The 24,289-nt window shown below is 34.6% G+C and overlaps 1 long non-coding RNA gene across 18 annotated transcripts; it reads left to right on the forward strand.

The window, feature by feature from the left end:
• Window positions 1–1,862: 1,862 nt before the first annotated feature.
• LOC130739670 (uncharacterized) lies at window positions 1,863–13,365 on the forward strand. 18 transcript variants are annotated; one of them, XR_009019920.1, is made up of 14 exons: window positions 1,869–2,009; window positions 2,097–2,232; window positions 3,640–3,685; window positions 7,727–7,777; window positions 7,872–7,966; window positions 8,154–8,310; window positions 8,537–8,615; window positions 8,695–8,764; window positions 8,848–9,055; window positions 9,203–9,296; window positions 10,302–10,377; window positions 10,480–10,559; window positions 11,639–11,734; window positions 12,917–13,365. It is a non-coding gene; the product is annotated as an uncharacterized LOC130739670 (long non-coding RNA). The 18 variants fall into 18 exon arrangements; XR_009019914.1 differs by having other exon boundaries at window positions 1,863–2,232; window positions 7,869–7,966; XR_009019918.1 differs by having other exon boundaries at window positions 1,864–2,232; window positions 7,869–7,966; window positions 8,256–8,310.
• Window positions 13,366–24,289: the final 10,924 nt, after the last annotated feature.

Raw genomic sequence — 24,289 nt, forward strand, 5'->3', positions numbered from 1 at the left:
CTTCTCTAAAGGGTATGAACTAAATGAGTCTCTCAAAGCCCAAATCCAATTACCATCACAATTCACGACAATGGGGCTTCAAGAGACATGCTGAAACTGAGAAGAACTACTTAACCCTACACTTGAAAGCTCTCCTTATGAGACATAATCAGCAAAGTCAAGCCTTCCTTTGAAATCAGGTGCTGCTCCATACATAAGGCATTTCTCGCACACTAAATTTCTCAAATCGCAGCCAAAGCCAAGAAATAGGACTTGCACAGCAACTCCCTCACTCACAAACTTTGGGCTAGTTAACGAGAAAATCGAATGACTATGGCTTCTCAGCTCTAACCTTATTCGTATCTTCCTAGAAAAATAGCAGTCTCTTAGGCAATGAAGGGCAGCCTCTGGGTAAATTAACACCTACTAAAAATTGGAGAAAGAGCAATATTCCTCCGAAATCGGAGTGCATTTGTTGGAGTGCAATGCATGATGGAAGATTAATATTCCAGATTGTCAATTTATAGATTTTAAAATGTTCTATAGAAAAGGGAAAGAGATACATTTTCATGGACAATAAGGGACCGTGACCTTATTTATAGACTTAATTTGTTATAACTTCTACTTGCCTCCCTAACAAATTAAAGTATTACTTTTTTCTACATTGTAGAGTAATTTTCATGACAATTACACCCTTTAATCATTAATGATTTAATTAAAAATTTGACATTTTAGATGTATTTCTATAAATACTGGCTACACATTTTAATAATTTCATGGGTGACACTTATGTTAAATACTAATCCAACAACCTCCCACTGACTAGACAACATATGTAACTTAAAGAATGTGTTTATGATTAACTTGCCAATATCAATAAACACAATCTGGTCTATTGACTGCATTAACATAGAATTAAATTCGTCAAAATTTAACATGGCTAAACCCAATAGTGGTCACATAAACCTCTTTAATTTAACTTGTCAATATCAATACTCCCTCCCTTCCAGAAAGTTTGTTGTTTTGCACTATCTTTCAATATCCCAAAATGTTTGTGGTTTTAGAAAACCAATGCATTTTTTGCTAATTTTTTTCACCTATACCCTCATTTAATACATTTTCTCTCACTTATCACATTTCATATTAACCAACCACAACTCTTATCTATTAATTACATTCTTCTCTATCGAAGTATAATTTAATAGTTGCACATCATTCTAGTAAAATTAAATAAGGATAATCTAGTCAAATTATACTATCAATAATTGTTTTCTTACTCTTTGTGCCACAACCTTAAACTACAAACTTTCTGGAACGGAGGGAGTATAGGGTAAACACACTCTCACATTGATTTGGGCAATAATTATAGGTTCTCATTTATATGGATTTTAGAGGAAAATCAAATGTTGGAGTGCGTATTGTATTCTTAATTTTTGTTCTTGGTAACGATGAAAGAAGAAGAAGAAGGAAATGAAAATAGAGTTTAAGAAGAGAAGGAAATCATTAATTTTTATTTTAGTCCCGGTATCATCCACATAACCATTTTTTTTTTTTTTTGAAATAGCCACAAAATTTCACATCACAAATAATGCTTATGTGCCTAAGTATGTAGACACATCATCACTAAATTCGGGAGATGAGAAAAAAGTGAGGATGGATTTCTAGGATTTTTTTTTGAATAATACAAATTAAACTTTTTTTAGGGACCAATACTAATTTTTCAGAAACATAATTAACCTAAAAAACTATGTATATTAAATAAATTTATATTGTTCAAAATTGAAATAAATGTTAAAATCCACTCCTAGACGGTTACGCGTGCCACACACGCTGGCTTATTTACACACACGCGTGATTGGTCTTAGCTTCATCTTTACGCAGTATCACATCATAAATACCTAACCGCTTCAATTTTACCCCCAGTTTCAAGAACGATGATGATAATATAGCCGTTGGTTGGCGGTGGCGCGAAGAAGAATCACAGAGTGATCGAGTTCACGCAGTAAACCATCATCGCTCTTTGTTTTCCGGTTAGGGTTTCTCTTTCCCCTCTTTCTTTCTTTCTTTCTTTCTTTCTTGTTCTTTCTCCTACCCGGCGATTACTGATTACTGGTTAGGGTATCCACTGTTTGTTGTTTCATATGAAACCCTTGATATCGGAAAACCCTGTTTCTTCGATTTTCTCGATTTCGCCCTATGGGTGTGCATGTTTCGCTTTCTTCAAGTCACCGAGCTTGCAGCCTTGCAAAACAGGTTAGTGTTAAAGAAACTGAAACAGTTAATTGATGTGTTATTTCTTTCAATAGTTTACCTTTTTGATTAAATTGATTGGTGGTTGCTGTGAGAAACATACGATTATGGCCGAATGCACTGAAATATTCTAATTTGTGAAAATATGTTGAAAATCCAAGCTGTGGAATTTATATCTTGCCATGATTTCTGAATTTCTGACAAAACCTTACTGAGGTATTTTATGTTCTAGTTGCATGCATCAATGTGCTACCTTTTGGGTCCTGTAGACTGTGTCAAAAAAGATATCTCTTTAGCATTGTGGTGTTTCCATAGGGCATTAGAGAAGGTAATTGGAGATATAATATTCCAATCAATTAAATTTAAGCCACTGATAATTTTTTTTTTAAGTGCTGAACATGGTAGTGAATTTTCAACATTGTTTTCAAACCTTGGTGGATGACAAGTTATCCTTTTGTCCTATTTTGTTTTAAGACACTGAGTTCAATATTTAGGGGATATTGTTTGCTGAATTGCTTATGCTGATGCTGTTATGAAGTCTAGTATGCACTTGCTGCGAAAGTGCATATCTTACCTTTACAAAGTTTTGGCTTGGACTGAAGTATGTATTTGATAAAGGAAAGCATAAAAAAAGTGTGCTTCATGAGCAATGATTTGCAAGAGTTTCATTTATAACTTTGCTCTGCAGTTTTTAAAATTTTGAAAGTTTGCATTTTATTCAAATGTTGCTTCTGAAACATTACACCGGTTTACTGAAAGTTAATGTGTGATTTAAATCTTGTATGATGTTGTTTGATGGAATGAGTATAACATTTGTTGAGACTTGTCTTCTAAAATGGTGTACTCAATGGGCAATAGCCCATAGTCTGAAAATTTCTCTGGAGGTTTAGTATGCATGGTGACCTTGAAAGATAACATTTGCTCAGAAGTTTGGAGTTTTTATGCAACGTTTAGAATTGTAGCAAGTGATCAGTGAGGAGGTAATATTGATGACCGAAATACTGAGATTTTAGTTGAATCATTATGAATTATGAATGAATGATGGTGGGAGCATTTTGGTGAACTTATTGATGTATATAATATAAGTTTATATTTCTCATGATTAGGTTTTACCTAGCTAAAGATGATGCATTTAGTTACTTTAGATGATCTACAAAATTGTCTAACATGTTGGTCTAGCCAAATTTATTACTTTAATCTTACACTTCTAAATTTTTTAATCATTATAAAGAATGCTTACACTGTAATATATGGTCCTCAGAAAGTTTATTTCCCTCTCAATATGCAAGAATTTAACCGAATATATTTATTGTTTTAGCATTATCTCCTTTGAGGTGGGAACGAGATAAAATTTTAAATTATTGTTTAAAGATTTTGCCTTTGTTAATTTCGTTCTTCATATGTACGTAGGGGCATGCTGGAGCAGCTATTGCATATGGATCTCTTCTTCTTAAAGGTTAGCTTTTTTTTTTGTGTTCTCCATTTTATAACTAAATATTTGGTACATCATAGCATCTGACTTGCTTTTGAAAATGAATTAGACACAACCTTAATTAGTACATTTAATACTATTGATACGCTGGGTGCATGTGTGTGTAAGAACTAGAATAGGTAGTAGATAAGCCTGATCGAAGAAAATATCTGTAGTACATTCGGTGGTTTAGGCAATTGGTTGGGCCTTAATTAGAGATCCTATGTTGTCTAAGAAATGAATTGCCAGAAGTCATCAATTCGAAATTAATTAGATGTGATTGATTCTGGTTCTACTATTTGCTAATGTTGTTTGCAAAACCCCTTATGCTACCAGTTCTGGATGCTTGTCTTATAGCCTGAAAGACAAGAATGTAGTGTATGTAGTGGCCCCATTGATGCCACTGGAAGTGCTCGATTTCATGAGGATCAAAATTTGGTTCATTTTTGGTATGGGTTCCCTCATTTACAAAATTTACATGTTAGTCTCATTTGCTCAATAGGATCATATACCTATTTATTTTATGTGAAGAGAGAGATAGACGAGACGAGTAAAAGAATTTCACAAGACAATTGATATGAATTTTTGAGGTTCTTCATGACAGTGATCACTATGAAATTGTGCATGATATTGGCTTGGGAAATTATTGGGATATCTAGGCTCATGGTTAATCATGGGACGGATGACCCTAAAGTCGCGAGAATGCTAATTATGATTATGAACCGATGTTGCCTTTATGCTTTTTAGCTTTTCGGATAATGATAATTTGAGGGCTGACCCTTTTGACGGAAATCATCGATGCGAGTCCCTAAAACGAGATGGTTAATCATGTGATCGATGATCCTAAAGTCGCGAGAATGCTAGTTATGATAATGGACCCATGTTGCCTTTATGCTTTTTAGCTTTTCGGATAATGATAATTTGAGGGCTGACCCCCTTTTGACGGAAATCATCGATACGAGTCCCTAAAACGAGATGGCTAATCATGTGATCGATGACCCTAAATTCGCGAGAATGCTAATTATGATTATGGACCCATGTTGCCTTTATGTTTTTTAGCTTTTCGGAAAATGATAATTTGATGGCTGACCCTTTTGACGGAAATCATCGATGCGAGTCCCTAAAACGAGATGGTTAATCATGTGATCGATGACCCTAAAGTCGCCAGAATGCTAGTTATGATTATGGACCCATGTTGCCTTCATGCTTTTTAGCTTTTTGGATAATGATAATTTGATGGCTGACCCTTTTGACGGAAATCATCATTGCGAGTCCCTAAAACAGGATGGCTAATCATGTGATGGAAGACCCTAAAGTCCCGAGAATGCTAATTATGATTATGGACCCATGTTGCCTGTATGCTTTTTAGCTTTTCAGATAATGATCATTTGAGGGTTGACCCTTTTGACGGAAATCATCGATGCGAGTCCCTAAAATGAGATGGCTAATCATGTGATCGATGACCCTAAAGTCACGAGAATGCTAATTATGGACCATTGTTGCCTTTATGCTTTTTAGCTTTTCGGATAATGATAATTTGATGGCTGACCCTTTTGACGGAAATCATCGATGCGAGTCCTCAAAACGAGATGGCTAATCATGCGATTGATGACCCTACAGTCGCGATAATGCTAGTTATGATTATGGACCCATGTTGCCTTTATGCCTTTTAGCTTTTCGGATAATGATAATTTGATGGCTGACCCTTTTGACGGAAATCATCGATGCGAGTCCCTAAAACTAGATGGCTTATCATGTGATCGATGACCCTAAAGTCGCGAGAATGCTAATTATGATTTTAGACCCATGTTGCCTTTATGCTTTTTAGCTTTTCAGATAATGATAATTTGATGGCTGACCCTTTTGACGGAAATCATCAATGCGAGTCCCTAAAATGAAATGGCTAATCATGTGATGGATGACCCTAAAGTCGCGAGAATGCTAATTATGATTATGGACCCATCTTGCCTTTATGCTTTTTAGCTTTTCGGATAATAATAATTTGATGGCTGACCCTTTTGACGGAAATCATCGATGCGAGTCCCTAAAACGAGATGGCTAATCATGTGATCGATGACCCTAAAGTCGCGAGAATGCTAATTATGATTATGGACCCATGTTGCCTTTATGCTTTTTAGCTTTTCAGATAATAATAATTTGATGACTGACCCTTTTGACGGAAATCATCTATGCGAGTCCCTAAAACGAGATGACTAATCATGTGATCGATAACCCTAAAGTCGCGAGAATGCTAATTATGATTTGGCCCCATGTTGCTTTTATGCTTTTTAGCTTTTCGGATGTGATAATTTGAAGGCTGACCCTTTTGACGGAAATCATCGATGCGAGTCCCTAAAACGAGATGGCTAATCATGTGATCGATGACCCTAAAGTCGCGAGAATTCTAATTATGATTATGGACCCATGTTGCCTTTATGCTTTTTAGCGTTTCGGATAATGATAATTTGACCACTGACCCTTTTGACGGAAATCATCGATGCGAGTCCTTAAAACGAGATGGCTAATCATGTGATTGATGACCCTAAAGTCACGAGAATGCTAATTATGGACCATTGTTGCCTTTATAATTTGATGGCTGACCCTTTTGACGGAAATCATTGATGCGAGTCCCTAAAACGAGATGGCTAATCATGCGATTGATGACCCTAAAGTCGCGAGCATGCTAGTTATGATTATGGACCCATGTTGCCTTTATGCTTTTTAGCTTTTCGGATAATGATAATTTGATGGCTGACCCTTTTGACGGAAATCATCGATGCGAGTCCCTTAAACGAGATGGCTAATCATGTGATCGATGACCCTAAAGTCGCGAGAATGCTAATTATGATTATGAACCCATCTTGCCTTTATGCTTTTTAGCTTTTCGGATATGATAATTTGAAGGCTGACCCTTTTGACGGAAATCATCGATGCAAGTCCCTAAAACGAGATGGTTAATCATGTGATCGATGACCCTAAAGTCGCGAGAATGCTAGTTATGATTATGGACCCATGTTGCCTTTATGCATTTTAGCTTTTCGGATAATGATAATTTGAGGGCTGACCCTTTTGACGGAAATCATCGATGCGAGTCCCTAAAACGAGATGGCTAATCATGTGATCGATGACCCTAAAGTCGCGAGAATGCTAATTATGATTATGGACCCATGTTGCTTTTATGCTTTTTAGCTTTTCGGATAATGATAATTTGAAGGCTGACCCTTTTGTCGGAAATCATCGATGCGAGTCCCTAAAACGAGATGGCTAATCATGTGATCGATGACCCTAAAGTCGCGAGAATGCTAGTTATGATTATGGACCCATGTTGCCTTTATGCTTTATAGCTTTTCGGATAATGATAATTTGATGGCTGACCCTTTTGACGGAAATTATCACTGCGACTCCCTAAACGAGATGTCTAATCATATGATCGATGACCCTAATGTCGCGAGAATGCTAATTATGATTATGGACCCATGTTGCCTCTATGCTTTTTAGCTTTTCGGATAATGATAATTTGAGGGCTGACCCTTTTGACGGAAATCATTGATGTGAGTCCCTAAAACGACATGGTTAATTATGTGACCGATGACCCTAAATTCGCGAGAATGCTAATAATGATTATGGACCCATGTTGCCTCTATGCTTTTTAGCTTTTCGGATAATGATAATTTGAGGGCTAACCCTTTTGACGGAAATCATTGATGCGAGTCTCTAAAATGAGATGGTTAATCATGTGATCGATGACCCTAAAATCGCGAGAATGTTCATTCTGATTAAGATAAGAGAATTTGAAACCTTATTGAAATCTGATAATATCAAGACAACTTAAGACAAGGGAATTTCGAAACATTATATTTACCCAAAGCATTTGGTAATTGTAATGAATATGCTTCTAGAGGAGAGCTATTTGAGAAGATATGTAATGCAGGGGGTTAAGTGAGGATGTTGTTCGTTTCCATTGCATTCATTCAGTTGTGTAGTGCTGCTGTATATTTCTTTAATGCCCACTATTTTACTCTGCAGGCACGCTTCTTCCAACAACTTATATCAGGTGTTAGTTATTGTAATGCCATGGTACATGCATAGTTTTTGCTTTTTCCGCAGTGTATTTTCTGCCCAGAAGATACATGTATGACTGGAGCTTCTCTATTTCTCTTTAATGAAGCAGGTATGCCATCGTGACTTGAAGTGGTAAAATACATTGTTGGATGGTAGTCCCGCTCCTCGTTTGGAAATTTCTGGTTTTGGCTATTCAAATTAAAGGTAGTCTTCATTTACTGCTTTTTAATTTCTTATTTGTTGAGACCTTCAGATATGTAGTATCATCAATATCTTCTATTCTTTACTGTAATTCACTTTTGTTTTGACGGTTATTACATGCCTAGCTTTCTTATTTGCTATTGCGTTCTACGAGTTTGATTTTTGAAAATTTTCTTTGAGAGTTGGTCAGTATTTGTGCCTGGTAGAGAAAGTTTGATTGGTGTTAGCAAAATGACCCTTATACGGTTGGAGAATGTGTGTTATGTGCTTCACTTTCTCCCCACACTCGCAGACATTTGCAGCGCTATGACAGAGGGTGTCGCGGTCGCCAAGTTGCGGAGGATGAGGTCTGTTTCTCTTTCTGCTATGTGATTTCTTATTCTTGAGGGATTCTTATACATGGATTTTTACTTATCGGGTTTTCTCAAAACGGCTTGTTTCCTTTTGATTCGGTTATGGTATAATTTGATTTGGAGGGGAAAACCTATCTTAAAAAAATGAAATTCATTTTTTCGTGGTTTTGAATTTTGTTAACTTTATTTTGGATTTAACTGTCAATCTTAACTTGGTTAGTGGGACATATGCATCCCCTATACTACAGATACATGAGTTTCTTGTGATTAAAGCCAGAAGGTTCACAGACTGTAGTTTGGTGAGTATATACTCATGCTACTTTGGTCGTGTATTATGAGAAATAGATCCTAACTGCAGTGTTATTTACATATTTCTAGGATACTAGAATTCTATTGATGTACTTCAAATTTATACTGGTGATGATTGAACTGATGTGTATGCTTTAAGGTAAACAAATGTCTCACCTGTCAAGTATACCGCTATTATATGACTCATTTGTATATGTTGACTGACGGATATAATATAATCAGGTTTTTGCAAAGACACTTCAAGGGATTGGGATTCTTGTTTCTAGAGTTCCAAAGGAGACTAAGATTCCTACAAGTTCCTTGCAATATCCATTTGAGGCAAGCCCTGAAGAAGGCAAATGAATATGGTGCAGTAGAAATTTGGATGAATGAGAGAGTATGAAGAGCTTGTGCAAACAGCTGTGCATATTTTGTTTATGGCTTTCTTGAGGTGATGCTCTATTAAAACTAATACTACTTGTCAAATTTAAGATAACACTGTTGTACTTGTATGGGGAGAGTAAGGTCATACTTGGTCACATCATTTAACACCAGTTTTAGTACTGACAAATACAAATCTTCTCAAACACTGTTGCAGAGCTCTACTATGAAGGCTGCTGAATACTGACTCATATGGCAGTTTGAGGGGATTCGACCTGATCTGATTTGATGCAGAGTAGAGAGCTTCCCATGTTAGTAGTCTCTTTAAATAGCATGGCTAAAATTGGTTGTTTTGTTAATATTTTGGTATTCAATTTTCTAATTAAGTTTATAGAAGTAAGATATACTGGGAAGGTGAGTTGTGGGGTGGGGGAGGGTAAACAACACACCTATTTTAGTCTTTAATCTGTGAGGATAATATATTTCATATTCTTTAACTATCTTCACTACGTTTCTAAAGCACTTAGTTAATGATGAAGTTCTTTGTGAATTTTATCTTCCCCAATTTTATGGTCATCGCGAGATTTTGGTATGCGTAGAGAAGTTCTGCAGAAGCAATTGTTATGGAGAGTAGTTAAATAGTTGGGGACAGAGGGAGATTAAGGAAAACTATAGGTCAAACCATTAGGAAAGGTTTAGAAGTAAATGGTTTATCTTGAACTTAACATATGATAGGATATAGTGGCACCTTCTGAGCACCACTTAATGGGAAAATGCATAATTGTTTTGTATTGAGCATAGACGTTGGTAAAACTTTATGTACAACCTAAGTTGAATTGTCTCCTATGTACCGTATGTGTAAATCAAATTAAGTTTTATATCTACATTTTCCTCATCATTTCTAGAATTACAGAACAGCTGATCCAAAATAATCACAACCAATCTGATCCTTTTTTTTTGAGAAGGAAAGTCTTTGCATGTTATGTAAATATCATCATTTAGTAGATGTGAACCAGAACATCATAAGTCTGTCTTTTACCATAAAAAGTTTCTTGCATCATTTTGAAATTTCGCCATTTCTCATATTTCAATGACATTTATATACACGCAGCCATGTTAGTAGTACATCCATTATATTTGTTTGACCTTTTTAGCCTATTGTTTCTTCCTAATCATTGTATGCAATTATGTATTTACTTCTTTTAACTAGATGGAAAAGTCATTTAACAGCCTAAATGTCTTGCATGTTTGGATGACGACTCTGTGACTTCACAGACTAAATCTCTTATTTGCATACTTTACTCTTTGATGATCAGTTATATGCGCCCACGACACTGGCACCTGCTCGGAACTTCAGGTTATTGGGCTAAAAGTCTGGAACAGGAGAAGAGGGTGAGAACCCTTTATTAAAATTCTAAAGAAACAGGTGATGATGAAGGTCCACCTGTCTTTTCAAATAAAGTTTCTTAATATCTTTTTCTTGCGAATTTGCAGATGGTTTTCTGTCTCCTTGAAGCTATTAGACAAGCAAGCTTTCGGTGTAGAGACAACTTCAAATCTTGTTAATTTATTTGGTAATATTTCTCTCTTATCTCTTTTATTGGGACGCATGATTTTCATTATCACATGCAAATTGGGAGAGGTTCCTTAAAAGGGGTGATTTTTAAGTATAAGGCAATTTCAGATTCCTAACTAATTTATGGATAGAATAAATGGATAGAGATTGGTGACATTAGGATACTGTAACCAATAGGTAGAGTAGTTGTCATTAGACGGTGTTGAATAAAATGGTGGTGGGATGAGGTGCTGCCAGGAAGAGGAGGCGATCAGTAGTGGAAGGACAGAAATTGTGCTTGCTCTGGATAGAACTCACCGAAGATATCATCTGCAATGCCCATTCTTTATTTATCAGTTAGTCTTATTCTTGCATTCCTCCATTACCTCATTTTGGGATTTCATCATTACTCATATTTTAATGACACATAAACATGTAGCCTTGTTCACGGTCCATTCTATATATCCATTTTACCCTTTTAGCCCAGTGTTTCTTTCTAATCATTATATGCAAAAATGTATGTGCTTTTTTAGCTTTGCTTCCTGGAAAAGCTATGTATAGCGTTTTCGTGCTTTAGTTGTTGATCTTGGTGTTATCTCTCTCTTGATTGTTTTGCTGATTCTTAGAATTATTGCTATTGTGCTTACCTCAAATTTGGTGCGAGATAGTTTTTCTACCATGGTTCCTTTCCTTGCTGTTCTTGTGTCCTGGTTCACGCGCGCTTGTGTGTGTGAGAGAGAAAACATTTTCTGTTATGATCCAATGGCTGTGTCTGTGTGTGTCCAAATTGCCTTTATAAATTCTACAAGTACTGAACAACTGATCCAGATAATTATATCCTCATTCAGTACAATTGAACCAGAACAAGCTCTCGCAGCTTCCAGAGAGGATTAGTTGATTGAGAGAATGAGACGAGAGGAATAAGTATTGTGTATATTCCAAAAAATAATTCAAACAATTAGAAATATCCTTATAATTTAATGAAAAAGATAACCACAAGTTAGAAAATATAAGTGTTGTATATATTCTCCTTGAATCCATCTATGCCTGACATCCCACTATAGGCAATTCATGATGTGTCCCATCCTTATGTTTCAGATATGCTGCACCAGAACAGTACATCATGAGCACACAAATCCCATATGTATCTTCAGCTCCAGTTGTAAAACTGCACTGTCCCCAATCTCATGACAGGTTAGACATTTCTTATGAATGATCCATGACTTTCGAAGATAAATAGCTTCCTTTATCTCGTAATAATATTTTCTTATGTTACTTATCATGGTTTTCTTGTTTCAAACAACTGAATTTGCTTGACATATTTGATATTTATAGTGCTGGACTGCTGGTCTAATCTTTCTTCAAATGGTGAATATCAAATAGTGATGAATCTGATGGTTAACTTCGGAACTAATTGGTCAATTTTCATAATAATTTTCCCATGATACTGCGTAAATTAATAATATAAAGTATAAACCATCTCATCAAAGATTTATGGACATTTGTGATTTTGAAGTTAAAATGAGTTTGGCAATGTATTTTACACCCTTAGATTTGATTGTGTTGATCAATTCAAATATTTTATTTACTGAAAACTTTTCTACAGGCATTTCTTCAACCCTACTGACTTTGAACTTTATCAACTCCTATGTTTCTTTTGTAAAATGCAAATGGAGTGTGTCTATGTTATATGTATCTATCTTTACATTCATGGTATGTGATTCTCATACCTTTGCCATTTCAACAAGGTTTTTTTGGTGATTCTCTGGTTTTTCGTGTTCAGTGGTCTGATTCAAGAACTATTTCAAGAACTAATTCTAACTAATAGAACAGTTACAATAGAACAGTTACAAAGAGTAAACTGACTCAACAATAGAACAGTTATATAGAGAGTGGGAGAAGCTGAATTCAAGAACTAATTCTAACTAATAGAACAGTTACAAAGAGTAAACTGACTCAACAACTAACAACAGCTGGTAACATCCTGCTGGCACTATAACTAACTAACTCTATTCTCTAATAGTCCCCCTCAAACTCAAGGTGGGAGAGAAAAGAGTAATCTTGTCGACCGCATTGAGTTTGTCCCTTACAGACTCAAACCGAGTTGGAGACAGTGCCTTAGTGAAAATATATGTTGGTGCTTTAGTGAAAATACATGTCCAGGGCATGTGATACACAAACATTGCCTTGTTGAGAATCTTTTCTAGAACGTAAAAAAGGTCTAACTCCATGTGTTTTTTCTTTGTTTGGCTTCTTGGTAGTTTTATTTCACTTTTTCATCTTTTGGTAGTCCTTATTCCTTGTTGAGCTTTTCTTGATTGTCTTTGTGCTAACCATTGTTTTGTCATTTGTTTATTTTCCATTTGACCTCTGAAGTTTGTGAAGTGTTTGAAGGGGCTCCACAAGACCACTTTTAATCTCACACGTTGTTACATCTTCTAGTGTGGTTTTCTTTTGTGAAAAGGTGGAAAAGAGATAAGGAGTGGAACAAGAAAAGAGTGCTCAATAGAGAAAAAATCATAAAAAGTATGAAACAATTGTATTGGCGGGTGAGTGAGAAAATTAAAAAGAAAAAGTAAGATTCTCATGTTGAATATTCACTAGTTTGCCATTTCCCCCTTTTAGTTAATTTTTCTTTTTTATTTTCTTCTTTTACAATTGTATTGCTTGTTATAGTACGTTTGTATTAGGAATTCTCATTGTAATTTTTCTTTTTAGATTGTATCTAGGATCAAATCTTTGTACTTTGTAGTTCCTTTGTATTAGGATATAGTTTTGTACTTTTCTTTTTCTCTTGTAAGAGGACTTTGGACATTGTTTTGGGACCCTTTGGTTTATCCTTACATATTTGCTTTGCTTGATTGTGCATCATTAGAAATAGGATCTTTTAAATGATCCTCTAGGCTAGAAATGGGACCCTTTGGAGTGGTTCTTTAGTGGTGTTTTTGATTGCTTTTGTTTTTAGTGTTTCCTTTTGTTTTTTTGCATCATATCTTTTGATGGCTAGTTGTTTAGGAGCAATTCTTCTCTTTCTCCTATGTCGCACATATTCATGGACCTGCAACATCAAGCCCAAAAGTTGACCATGCAATTAGATACAAAAGAAAAAAAATGAGAAGAAAATATAAGAGTGCTAAAAGAAGATAGATGGTGACTTTTATAGTTCTTTAGTGATATTTAGGGACCCTAAAGTTAAAAAGAACATCCTAGAGAATCTATGAAGACATCTTGTTATCCAACTTCCAAACCTAGAGAAAATGAGTCAAACATAAAATACTTCAAGTGTGTAGAGGTCACATTGCCTCTCGAAGTCCTACATGCTTTCTTACTTCAAGAATATTGGGAGCATTTTAAGTTTAAGTTCTTCCCATTCTACATCTTCCTCCAATGAACAAGAGATTGTTGAATATTGTTTAGAGGGAGATTATTACCTAGTATAGATGGTGAGATAACCAAATAGGAAACATCTTTTGTACAAGATGCCTAATTAGTGGGCATAAATGTTCCCTCATTAGTAGTTTCACTTATGTGGCTAGCTCTAGGAGAGTGAATAAGCTAGGTTTTGTTGTAAATCCTTATCCAAAGCATATAAGCTTCTTGACCAAGAGGACTTGGTTGTAAATAAGGATCCTACTTCCCTTGTTCATAGGAAAGAGTCATCATGTTGTCTTATGTAATGTGGTGCCCATGGAAGCAAGCCATGTCTTACCCACGAAATATGATAAACAAGTGAATCATAGATACAAAAGCAGTAAATTCTTTTCTTTATCATGACAAGAAGCTTACCCTAATGCCTCTTCCACTAGTGAGGTTGGTATAGATATTGAGAAGAGGGAGGAAGAATAGAAAGTTTAGTTAAGATCAAGAAACAATGAAATATTAAAAAGAAAGGGGAAGATGGAGTTACATTCAACCTCCTTGTGAAAAAGAAAAGATTTATTTTGATTAGGTTAATATCCTACTTACGTTCTTACTTGAATGCTTACATATACTTTTCCTAGTTATGATAGTTTTTTCCCCAAAGTATTTCACTTATGTCCCCTTAGAGCTCCATAATAGGTGGACATCTATTGGAGGCTTTTTTCACACTAGTGACTCTAGTTTAGTTCTTCATTTGATCTTAGTAGTTTTAGTAGTTGTATGAAACTTATATACTTTATTTTGAAAACTTTTTCAAAGTCTCTTATCAATTACTTTGGCCATTTAAGAACTATTGTTTTAAAAGAAACATGTGCTTTATGTTGAATTCGCTACATGTTCATTTTATTTCGATTATGTCATGCACTTTAAGGAGATCCAAGGACATAGTAAAAGTAAAAGCGTGAGTTTTCATGTTTTGACGTTCTTCTTAGGAAGCTTGTCAATAACATTTTATATTTGCCTCATTCTATATTCCTCATTTTTCTACAGCTTTTACTATGAATTTTCACATGATTTTTTTTTTGGGTTACTTGTGGAGTAAATTACCCAAAGATATTTCCAATAGATAAAAATTTGCAGGAAAATCTTAAAAAATATCTTTCCTGTGAATTTTTTTTAAAATCAAAATATGTAGAAAAATATGCAAGAAATAACATAAATTTAAGAAATGCTCCCCTATATACTTTTCATTACCCTTTTAAAAGTGTATTTTCTAAACTATATATTTGCAATAAAAATTATTTTTTGCATTTGTTTGTAAATCTTTTTCCTTGAAAATCGTTTTTTACCACAAATTTCTTCCTTAATAAATTTATCTTCCTATCTGCCAATGGTTTGTTGGGTTGAAGAATTTTCTAATACGTATAGGTCCCGAGTTCAAACCAGCAAAAACCCAAAAATATTAATTTTCATTATTGTTTTCATAACTAAATATATTTTTTGCATTTGTTGGTGATAAGGATTTTTTCCTTGAAAGTTTTATTACCATCAACATGATTTTTAACAACCTTCCTATATACTTTTTCATTACACATATATTTTGTGTAAACATACTTGTTTATATTAGTTCGTTGAGTTTTTATTTTTCCTTGAAAGTGTTTTTTTTGCCATAAAAATATTTCTTAACAACCTTATTTTCTTATATATTTTTCATTTAAACTTTAAAAAATTATACCGTCTAAGCTATTTAATTTTTGTTTGCATAAAAATACTTTTTGTATTAGTTTGAGAAAATTGTTTTACTTGAAAGTGTTTTTCCCGGTAAGACAACATGAGAATTCATGCAGAGTCGTAAATCACATAAATAGCAGTGGCAATGTAGCACCTAAAAAAACCAATAGTGAAAAAGCCTTGTCTCGCTTTCTCTCACAAGTTTCATGTTCACTCGAGAGTTTCTTCCCGATGTATTACTCATTGGCAGTGTAGATTGTTCGATATAATTCTTGGTGCAAGGAGGGGTCTTCACAAAGAATGAGGCATCATCGATGGAGTGGCAACTCTTGGAGGAGATTTCAACAATGAGAGAGGGTGCTTATAAAAAAAAAAAAAACAATGAGAGAGGGTTCAAACGTGGTGGTGTCGATGGGGATGCAGTAGATGCAGAGGTCGGCGAGGGTGCCGAAGGTGTGGTCAAGGAGGAATACGGTAGTCGACTTTAAGATGACGATGTTGAGTTGTCATTTATAGTAATATAGAAATACACATCATCTTCTAAATCATGAATTTTCAACAAAAATAAGATGGTATTATAGTAAAGGGATGATTGGATATCTTAAAAAATATAGGGACTAAAATCATGAAATTGAAAGTAATGAGATTAAAATCACGTAATGGTAAGGATCATAGGTGCATTTAATCTAAAAATTTATTTGAAATAAACAAATGTTAATTAATGTCAAATGAAAAACGACAGAATCTCCATTCTCCAAAGTCCAAACACGAACTTAAAGGATGAAAGAGGATTTAACTTCAAATATTTGGGTTTGTCTAACAGTAATTGTAATAAGTTTTTTTTTTGGACAAAATATTTGCAATAATTACAATGAAGATTTCAGGCACGAGCAAGTTTGCAAGGAGTATGGCTCCATTTTGGGTTGGTTTTTTTTCTGGGGGGTTGGTAATGCAGAAAGAGTTTGCACCTGACACACGAGGCCCATGCCTTTGTTGCAACGAAGAAATGAGGGTGTGGGTTCATCAAAAATTTGAATCATCATTTTTACCCTTTGTTGTATTTCCCGTCTTTAATAAAGCAATTTTAATGGTTGGATAAAAATGTCATTTGATAGTACCTCTTTTTTTTTCTTTATTCAATTAAATAAAAGGAGAAAAACCCACCTCATTCTTTCTTTTTTCTTTCTTTCTTTCTTACCAAACAACATACGAAATTTACTCTATTTCTCTCTTTACTCATTTTCTCTGTTCTCTCTTTTTCTCCCCCACCAAACAAAAGTGTAATAGAAAAGGTAGAAGAATTGGCTCAATTAGAAAAGATATAAAAGAAGTACTAGCAAGTGTTTGTTCCTTCAACAATGTCTCAAACTCAAGTATTGTGAAAAAATCTTCACTGACAGAACTGACCCCACTATGATATTGATATTTCCTTCTTGAATAGTATTACATTGCGCGTCGGATGAAAGGACAAAAAAACATCCTGCAGTGAAGTTTAGTACATTCATTTAGAATGTAATACAAAGTTCTCATTCATGTACAAAATAAATTGAACAAGAAAAAGAAAATCAGGGCATATTAATCCATATATGTTGAACTGAGTAGAAGTAGGTTGATTAATGAGGATTTATGTATATATATTTACATAAAGGAAAAATGTTAGCGATACTTTGTTTTTAACACTTTCATTATCTGGTTGAAAATCATGTAAATATACTAAAAATATGAGTTTTAATTTCAATTTAATTAGACATAGATAAATTTTAATCAATTAATGAAAGAGTGTTAGAAAGAAAATGTTGTTAGCACTCCTCTTACCTACCTAAAGAAATCTTGTTGAGAGAGGTTAAACTTTTGGTTTCTCTATCGTATTTCAAGAGATGAATCTCTTGCATTGTGCTTATAAAGTGAGAGGACGCTATGTTATAAAATGAAACATAGCATGCCAAACCAAAGTATGTGTATGTGTTTCATGTCACCTTCAAACATCCTCATAAAAGTGGGGAAAAGTGTGGCCATGTGAGGCCCCTCTACAAGTGAGGGCATTGCGGACACGTAGTAGTTGATTGAGGCTTTGTGGCACATGAAAACCAATCCTATGCATGAAAACTATTGAGGGATCTTTCAGAAAAGATACCACCGAATTTTCAGAAGTGATTCTAAAGCTACCAAAAGATGTCTCTATCCAAAACCATTTAAGGAAAGTCCATGACATTGAAAAGTCTATACTCACCACTCAATGATCTTAATCTAGAACCCCTTTTGGATTTTAGTTGCTGCCAAAATATCCAAACAGACATAAAGTCGAACTCTTCTCATTTTCTTGGCTTAACTCCACCAATTGGGTCTTTCTGCGATGATCGAATGTCGACGGCCAGATCATGATACATATGGCCTAGACAATTATTTGGTCATAATCTAAAAGACTCATGATGCTAAGGTTTTGAGACTGATCCTTAATTATGGAGCAAATCTTAAATTTGTAAAGTCTTTAGTGCCGGCAGGTCGAAGGAAGAACCAATAATATGACCATTCTTCCAAATTCCGATCGTTACATTACACATGATTAATTAAAATTTAAGCAAGTCTAGGCACTAATTGGGGTCAAGTGGGAAAATGCACAAAGATGAGAGGTAGTTCCTTCACTAAAATTTAAACATGTCCTAATACTTGTCAGTTGTCACCTAGGAAGAACTAATTTGTACAGCATAGGTGAACTAATTAGTATGCAAAATCAATGCATAAGCTACAAGCTAAACCTTGATATAGCCTTGTGTTCCAAGCATAAGTTTGTTAGGTTTCTCATACAGATACGTTACAAGCATTTAAAAACAAGCTATGACAAGGACTGTCATAATGTCATGTAGTTCAAAAGAGGTGCAGGAAGTGTTTTCTCATCAACATAAAAAAACAAAATAGCCACGGAGAGTAGAGAAGTTCCTTGGCCAAAATAAAGAACCATTAATTAGATATATAGGTCTGTTGTGATGACTAAACTAATATGTCACAACATTGATTTTATTGTTCTTATAAATGGTACTACATCAAGGCCAATTCAGCATCAATGGAATGGACACTTAGGCTCTATTCTCTCTGGCTATCTCTATCTATATTCCACATACCGACAATTTTAGGTTTCTAAGTTTGAACCATAGAGAGGAAAAATAACAGTAATTTATGTCTAATATCCCACATAACTTTCACTAGTTGAGGTCTTCTATGCAAGGTGGGTTGGTCATGGTAGGCAGCACATTTTTGGAGAAAGATAAGGACTAGATTTTTGCTTAGTCTTTCCATCCACCCACCAGGCCACCACACATCTGATTTTAGTAATCAATTAATCATTAGTAATGTTACTTAGACATAGAAACACATCAATAAATACATCATTCTTTTATTTATGTCTCGCTTCTTATCACATCAATCATATATCACATTCATTACTTCTCTCTTCTTTCTCCTTTTTCACTCAAAGTGTTTATTAGATGTTTGCACTTTGATGATGTCTACAAATCATTTTTCAATTAACCATGATGTGCAATCTAGCTAAAGGCTTATGTAAGTGAGAATTGACATTTACCAAACCAAGTGTCAGATTTAAAGGAACCATGTTTACCAGTTTTGTGCTAAAGGTACTCTAACCTATGCCTTATTGTCTGCTCTTTAATATCTTTTTGATGAGGCTCGCTCTCATTTTCTTGCAAGGGACAAAGAGTTTGGAATTGCAGGTACTCTTTTACCACAAAATTTGTTAAAGCTAAGAGAAGGGGGGAGGGAGGAGGGGGGTCCCTATATAGAACATTACTTTCACATGAGAGATAGAGAGCATGATAGAAACCTGATTTTTATTGATAGAAAACCCTAATTTCCAATTGGGAATTAGGGAGAGATACAAGAGAAAGGGATACAAAACACCCTTCCAAGCCTAAGAGAGAACCACTTCTCTCTCTAACCCAATTCCTAAACTGAATAACAAAGATCCCCTAATGTTCACTAACCACCCTTATTTATAGGCAACAAACCTTATTACTACCTTCTAACTAACTATCTAATATGTGAGTACCTATCAGAGCATTAGGTGAAAAAGAAGTACAGAGAAAGGACCCTGCATTTTCTGTGGAGAATCTGAAAATTTGAAAAGTTGATTTGGTGTGGATTTTTTTTTATTGGTAGATGATGGTATTTGCCCACAACAATAACTAATCTTGTTCCTATAAGTGTTTGTATTAAGCGATAAATGACTGACCATGAAATATGCTTAATTCTCAAAGGCAATGATTAAATCCTCAATCTCATGCTTAAGAGACGAGGTGAACAACCTCCGTACCACACCTCATGGTTACTTTGTGTAGAATTTAATTATGCAAAATTGAGGCATCAAAAGGGTTGGAAGATCCAAAAAGCTTGAGAGCAATAATAATTCAAAGTCGCATCACTCATGCTGTGCAATCATGCCAATATCTGCATGAAATTCATAAAACTTTTTAAGGAATATGTATCATGCCATTTTGCAGCAAGATAAAACCAACAGGGTGTTTCTGTTTGCTATATCATTCAAGGGCCCCAAGTGTTTGGTTTATTCACTAAGAGAGAAAATGATGATTTAATAAGCAGTTAATTCTAGTCACATCCACAATGCAAGAAAGGAAAAAAGGGGTCATATCAACTAATTAACGCTCAGGTTAATTTGCTCACTAAGAAAGAAAATAGTAGCACATCTATTTATATATAGGAATTGAGAAGCGCGCAATATAGCGTCGTCACCTCATCATTTATAATCCTTGCAACAGTGTCCAACTCATCATTTTTACTGACGTGTCACATTGGATGATTGCTTCTCTTTGCCATCTCTCTAAACATCTTGTAATCTTCCCATTGCTATAATACAAAAAGCCGTTCTCACCCTTTCCTTTTCTCAATAACTCACGCCCCTTACTTGGCAATTGTAAAATTTTCCCATTTATTTACAGTTAATGACTTGGTTTCTGAAGGATTAATTTAATGGCACAAATAATCTCTTTCAGTTACTCTAATTTAAAGGTGTTTTGCTTGCTTTCTCCACCTTTAAGTTCCTCTTTATGATTCCATATATCAGTTTCAGTCAAGCCTTATTTTTTCTTCCGGTCCTTTTGGTTTGCAACGTCTTTCCATCATGGCATTTAACATTAGTTTAATTGGCTTTGATTGTAAATAAAATTCCGTGAGAAAAATGCTTCTTCAGCTTCATTTCGATGGCTTCAAGTGGCTGGTGTTTATATAAAAAAGAAGATAAATATATTTAGTGGGTAATCTTCTTCTTGAACTTGAAATTCAGAGCATTGTTGTAGAAACTTCAGCACGTTTAAGTATTGAGAGCACAGTATCTTACGTGCGGCTATGTTAACCTTGAGGAGTAAACCCAGCATTGGATTACACTGGAGGTCTGCCGGAATTTTTGGTTTCAAGTTAGTGGCATAATATTTCCAACAATTTCTACTGGCCTTTCCAAGCTTGGATACAACTGTGTTAGCATAGGTACATGAAAACACTTATTTTTGAAGTCTCTTGCTGTATTCTCATTTTATACTTTTGCAAAATATCATGACCACATGTATTTAATCTTCATATGCAATTTCCCAAAGCTGAAGATGATTGTTGGGCTGAAATGAATTGAGATGATGAGGTATGTGTCATATGATTTTTATATGTTTTTTTTGTTCCAAAACATTGTCATTGGGTAATCTGGTATTAATTATCTGTCAAGATGAGTCATAATTAAGAACATTCTATGATTCCTTATTCAAAGTAACATGTTATTGATATTGATATTCATCTCTTCCCATGTTAGATCCGTTGCTGGTGTACAATCTAAAAAGATAGGACGGAAGATTATCTTGAGGTAAGGTTCTTTTGGAACATCTTTTTTGTTTTCAAGAGCAAAAATAATTTTTCATTATGATGATTAGACATAACGAAAAACATATTAGATAGAACACCCCAGGTATATCATATTCATACCAAAACTATGCTAGCATGTAGACTGTGGGGAAATTATGTTTGGCTGTTGATGGCCTACAATATAAAGTTGTTAGTCAGTAGATCATTTTTGTCTGTGTTGCCTCTCTTGACAGTTGACATAACATTTTTTGAAGATTTGGATTTTCTTCCTAAGAGTCATAGACATTGTATCATGCTACCTTATTTTCGATAATTGCATGTGTTTTTTTTTTTATAGGCAATAAGCAATATATTGAATAGAAGTACAAGCGGTGAGAAGAGAAGAAAAAGAGACAAGCTAAACAATAAAAACAACCATATACAAAAGCAAAGACCATAAACATAAGGATACTACCCAACCTAATACCATCTTGAACATGTGTTGTTAGTTCAAATATTTAATTTGATCAACATTCTATTAGGTTCATGACCATATCTTTTAGTTTAGTTTCTTCCATATCCTTCTCTCTCTCCACTGGGTATCAAATTTTGAAATTTGATTTCATTTTCTTTGTTACAGCTGGATTGTTGCTTCAAAGTTTGAGTCCTTTCTTCAACATGAAAAGTAGGTGTGTTTTATTTTTGACAGAGTTGTTAAGCTGATTTAAAACTTTTTTTTTTAAAAAAAAGGGCCAAAGAAACTTAAAAGATGAAAATGACGGCAGGAACTCCTGCACCGAAGGAAGAGAAGACAAAATCAAGGAGGAACAAGGAAATTGTTGATGAGAATGCGCCTCTGATACGTACTCAGGTAACTAATGTTGAATTTGATGATTTTAATGGAGCTTCATTTTCTAGGACTGATTTCAATTTGCCACTAAAATCATTGTTGATGATGGGATCATGGGCTTGCCAGTTGCCTATATATATGTGTAACAAAGTTGTGGGAGTTCCTGGTCTTCTTGCTATATTGTCAATAGAATTCTTTACAGAGAAGTCAATTGAGTTGATGATTAGGTTTCCTAGCGCAGGAATCTTTATTCTTATACTCCCTCGAAACTGTCTTCTTAACAATAATCATTATCATCATAAATATCGCAAGCGAAACTACAGTTTATTGTAAATGTTAGAATTTATTTTAGTTGTTGGGGCGGATCTCTTTCCATTAGAAAACTAGGAAAAAGATACAATTCGCAATCATGGGTGATTTCACTGCAATTACCTCAATTGTATCTGCCCGCGCAACGCGCGGGTCTTAGTCTAGTTAAACTGTTAACTCTGGCCACATCCATTAGCTAAAAAAGAATAAAACACCACATCTACTTATAAACAATGAATTGAGACCAAGCATGATATCATTCAGAGCACGTTTGGTACAGTTTTTCTTCCTCTTCTTCTCATAATCGGAATTACTCATAGGTTTCTCCGCTGAATTGATTTTTGCTTTTGAATTCATCATAGAAAGATTTCAAAATTCACAACCGTCCTAATATGGATACAATCTTGTTTTTGGTGTGATGATAATCCTTCACAAGAAGTAGTTCTTATTGAGTTAGAAATAGTCATATTATAATGTGACTAGTTTTACATTTAGTTTTTTCCATCCACAAAACTCAAATATAATATCTTGAATTATCACTTGGTACAACCACACTTTCATGGTTGAAGATGGATAATTATAAGTACAGGAAGAAGAAAAGGAAAATCTAGTAGGCCTAAGCTCTGTATTTTAAAAAAGTGCCAAATTCTCAATCCACAAAAAAGTGCATGAACTGAATTAATAGAGAAACCTTCCTGTAACCGACTAAAAGATTTATAGTGAATTATATACAACTTTACTAGGAATAAATAATATCGTAAAGTTAATAAAAAGCAAAAGTCACCTAGGCTTGTATTCAAAGGACCACCACATTCTGTGCTATGCATATATTTACATCATCAATAATTAAGTGTTGAAGATTGAACCACAGCAGAAGCATGTTTATATAATTGAAGCTAGGCATGACGTACAAGTATATATAAAAATGAGCACAATTAAAGGTCCTAAACATGCGTTTTTTAAATGATTATAGTGCACAAGAGTGAATGATATTTTTAGGACCAAAATCTCATCATGCCTTGAACCGTGTTAGTTGTTACTATGGTATATTCTATATGGAGCAAGAAAAAGAAGTAGTAATCAATTAACATTGTTTGGTTGAGGTTAAAATTAAAAACTGAAGAGCTCTGGTTAAGAGATCTCGAATCCCCAACTCCTATCCCACGTTGATTTGGATGAGATTTGGTTGCTTGCTATTTAACTTTTCCAAAAGGAGAGCCATGCCAACCATGAACCAACTCTCACTAGTACTACACCATTTATTAGCTTAATATTATATTTCTAAAGCTTTTAATTTCTTCCTTTCTTTTTTTAACATGGAACCAATCAACAGAACCTCCTCACAAAATGGCAAACCATCATGTACAAGTGGCAACACTCAATTTGCTAAATTTTTGGCCTATATAAAATACATGATAGGAGAAATAGTATGAAGGAATCAAATTCCTTTTGAATAAGGCTGCTGGCTTTTATAATCTTTTCTCCCTTGGACTACATCCCTCTCCATGTCTGTCCGTAGTTTCTCATACCATGTACTCGTTGTATGATGCAAACAAGATTTTAATATATATATTAATGATTAAAGAAAGGTCATACACTAGTTGTACATGGAAAATATCCATAAAAACCCGTTTGGCGAACACCTA

This window comes from Lotus japonicus, chromosome 2 (assembly GCF_012489685.1).
Source record: "Lotus japonicus ecotype B-129 chromosome 2, LjGifu_v1.2".
Lineage (NCBI taxonomy): Eukaryota > Viridiplantae > Streptophyta > Magnoliopsida > Fabales > Fabaceae > Lotus > Lotus japonicus.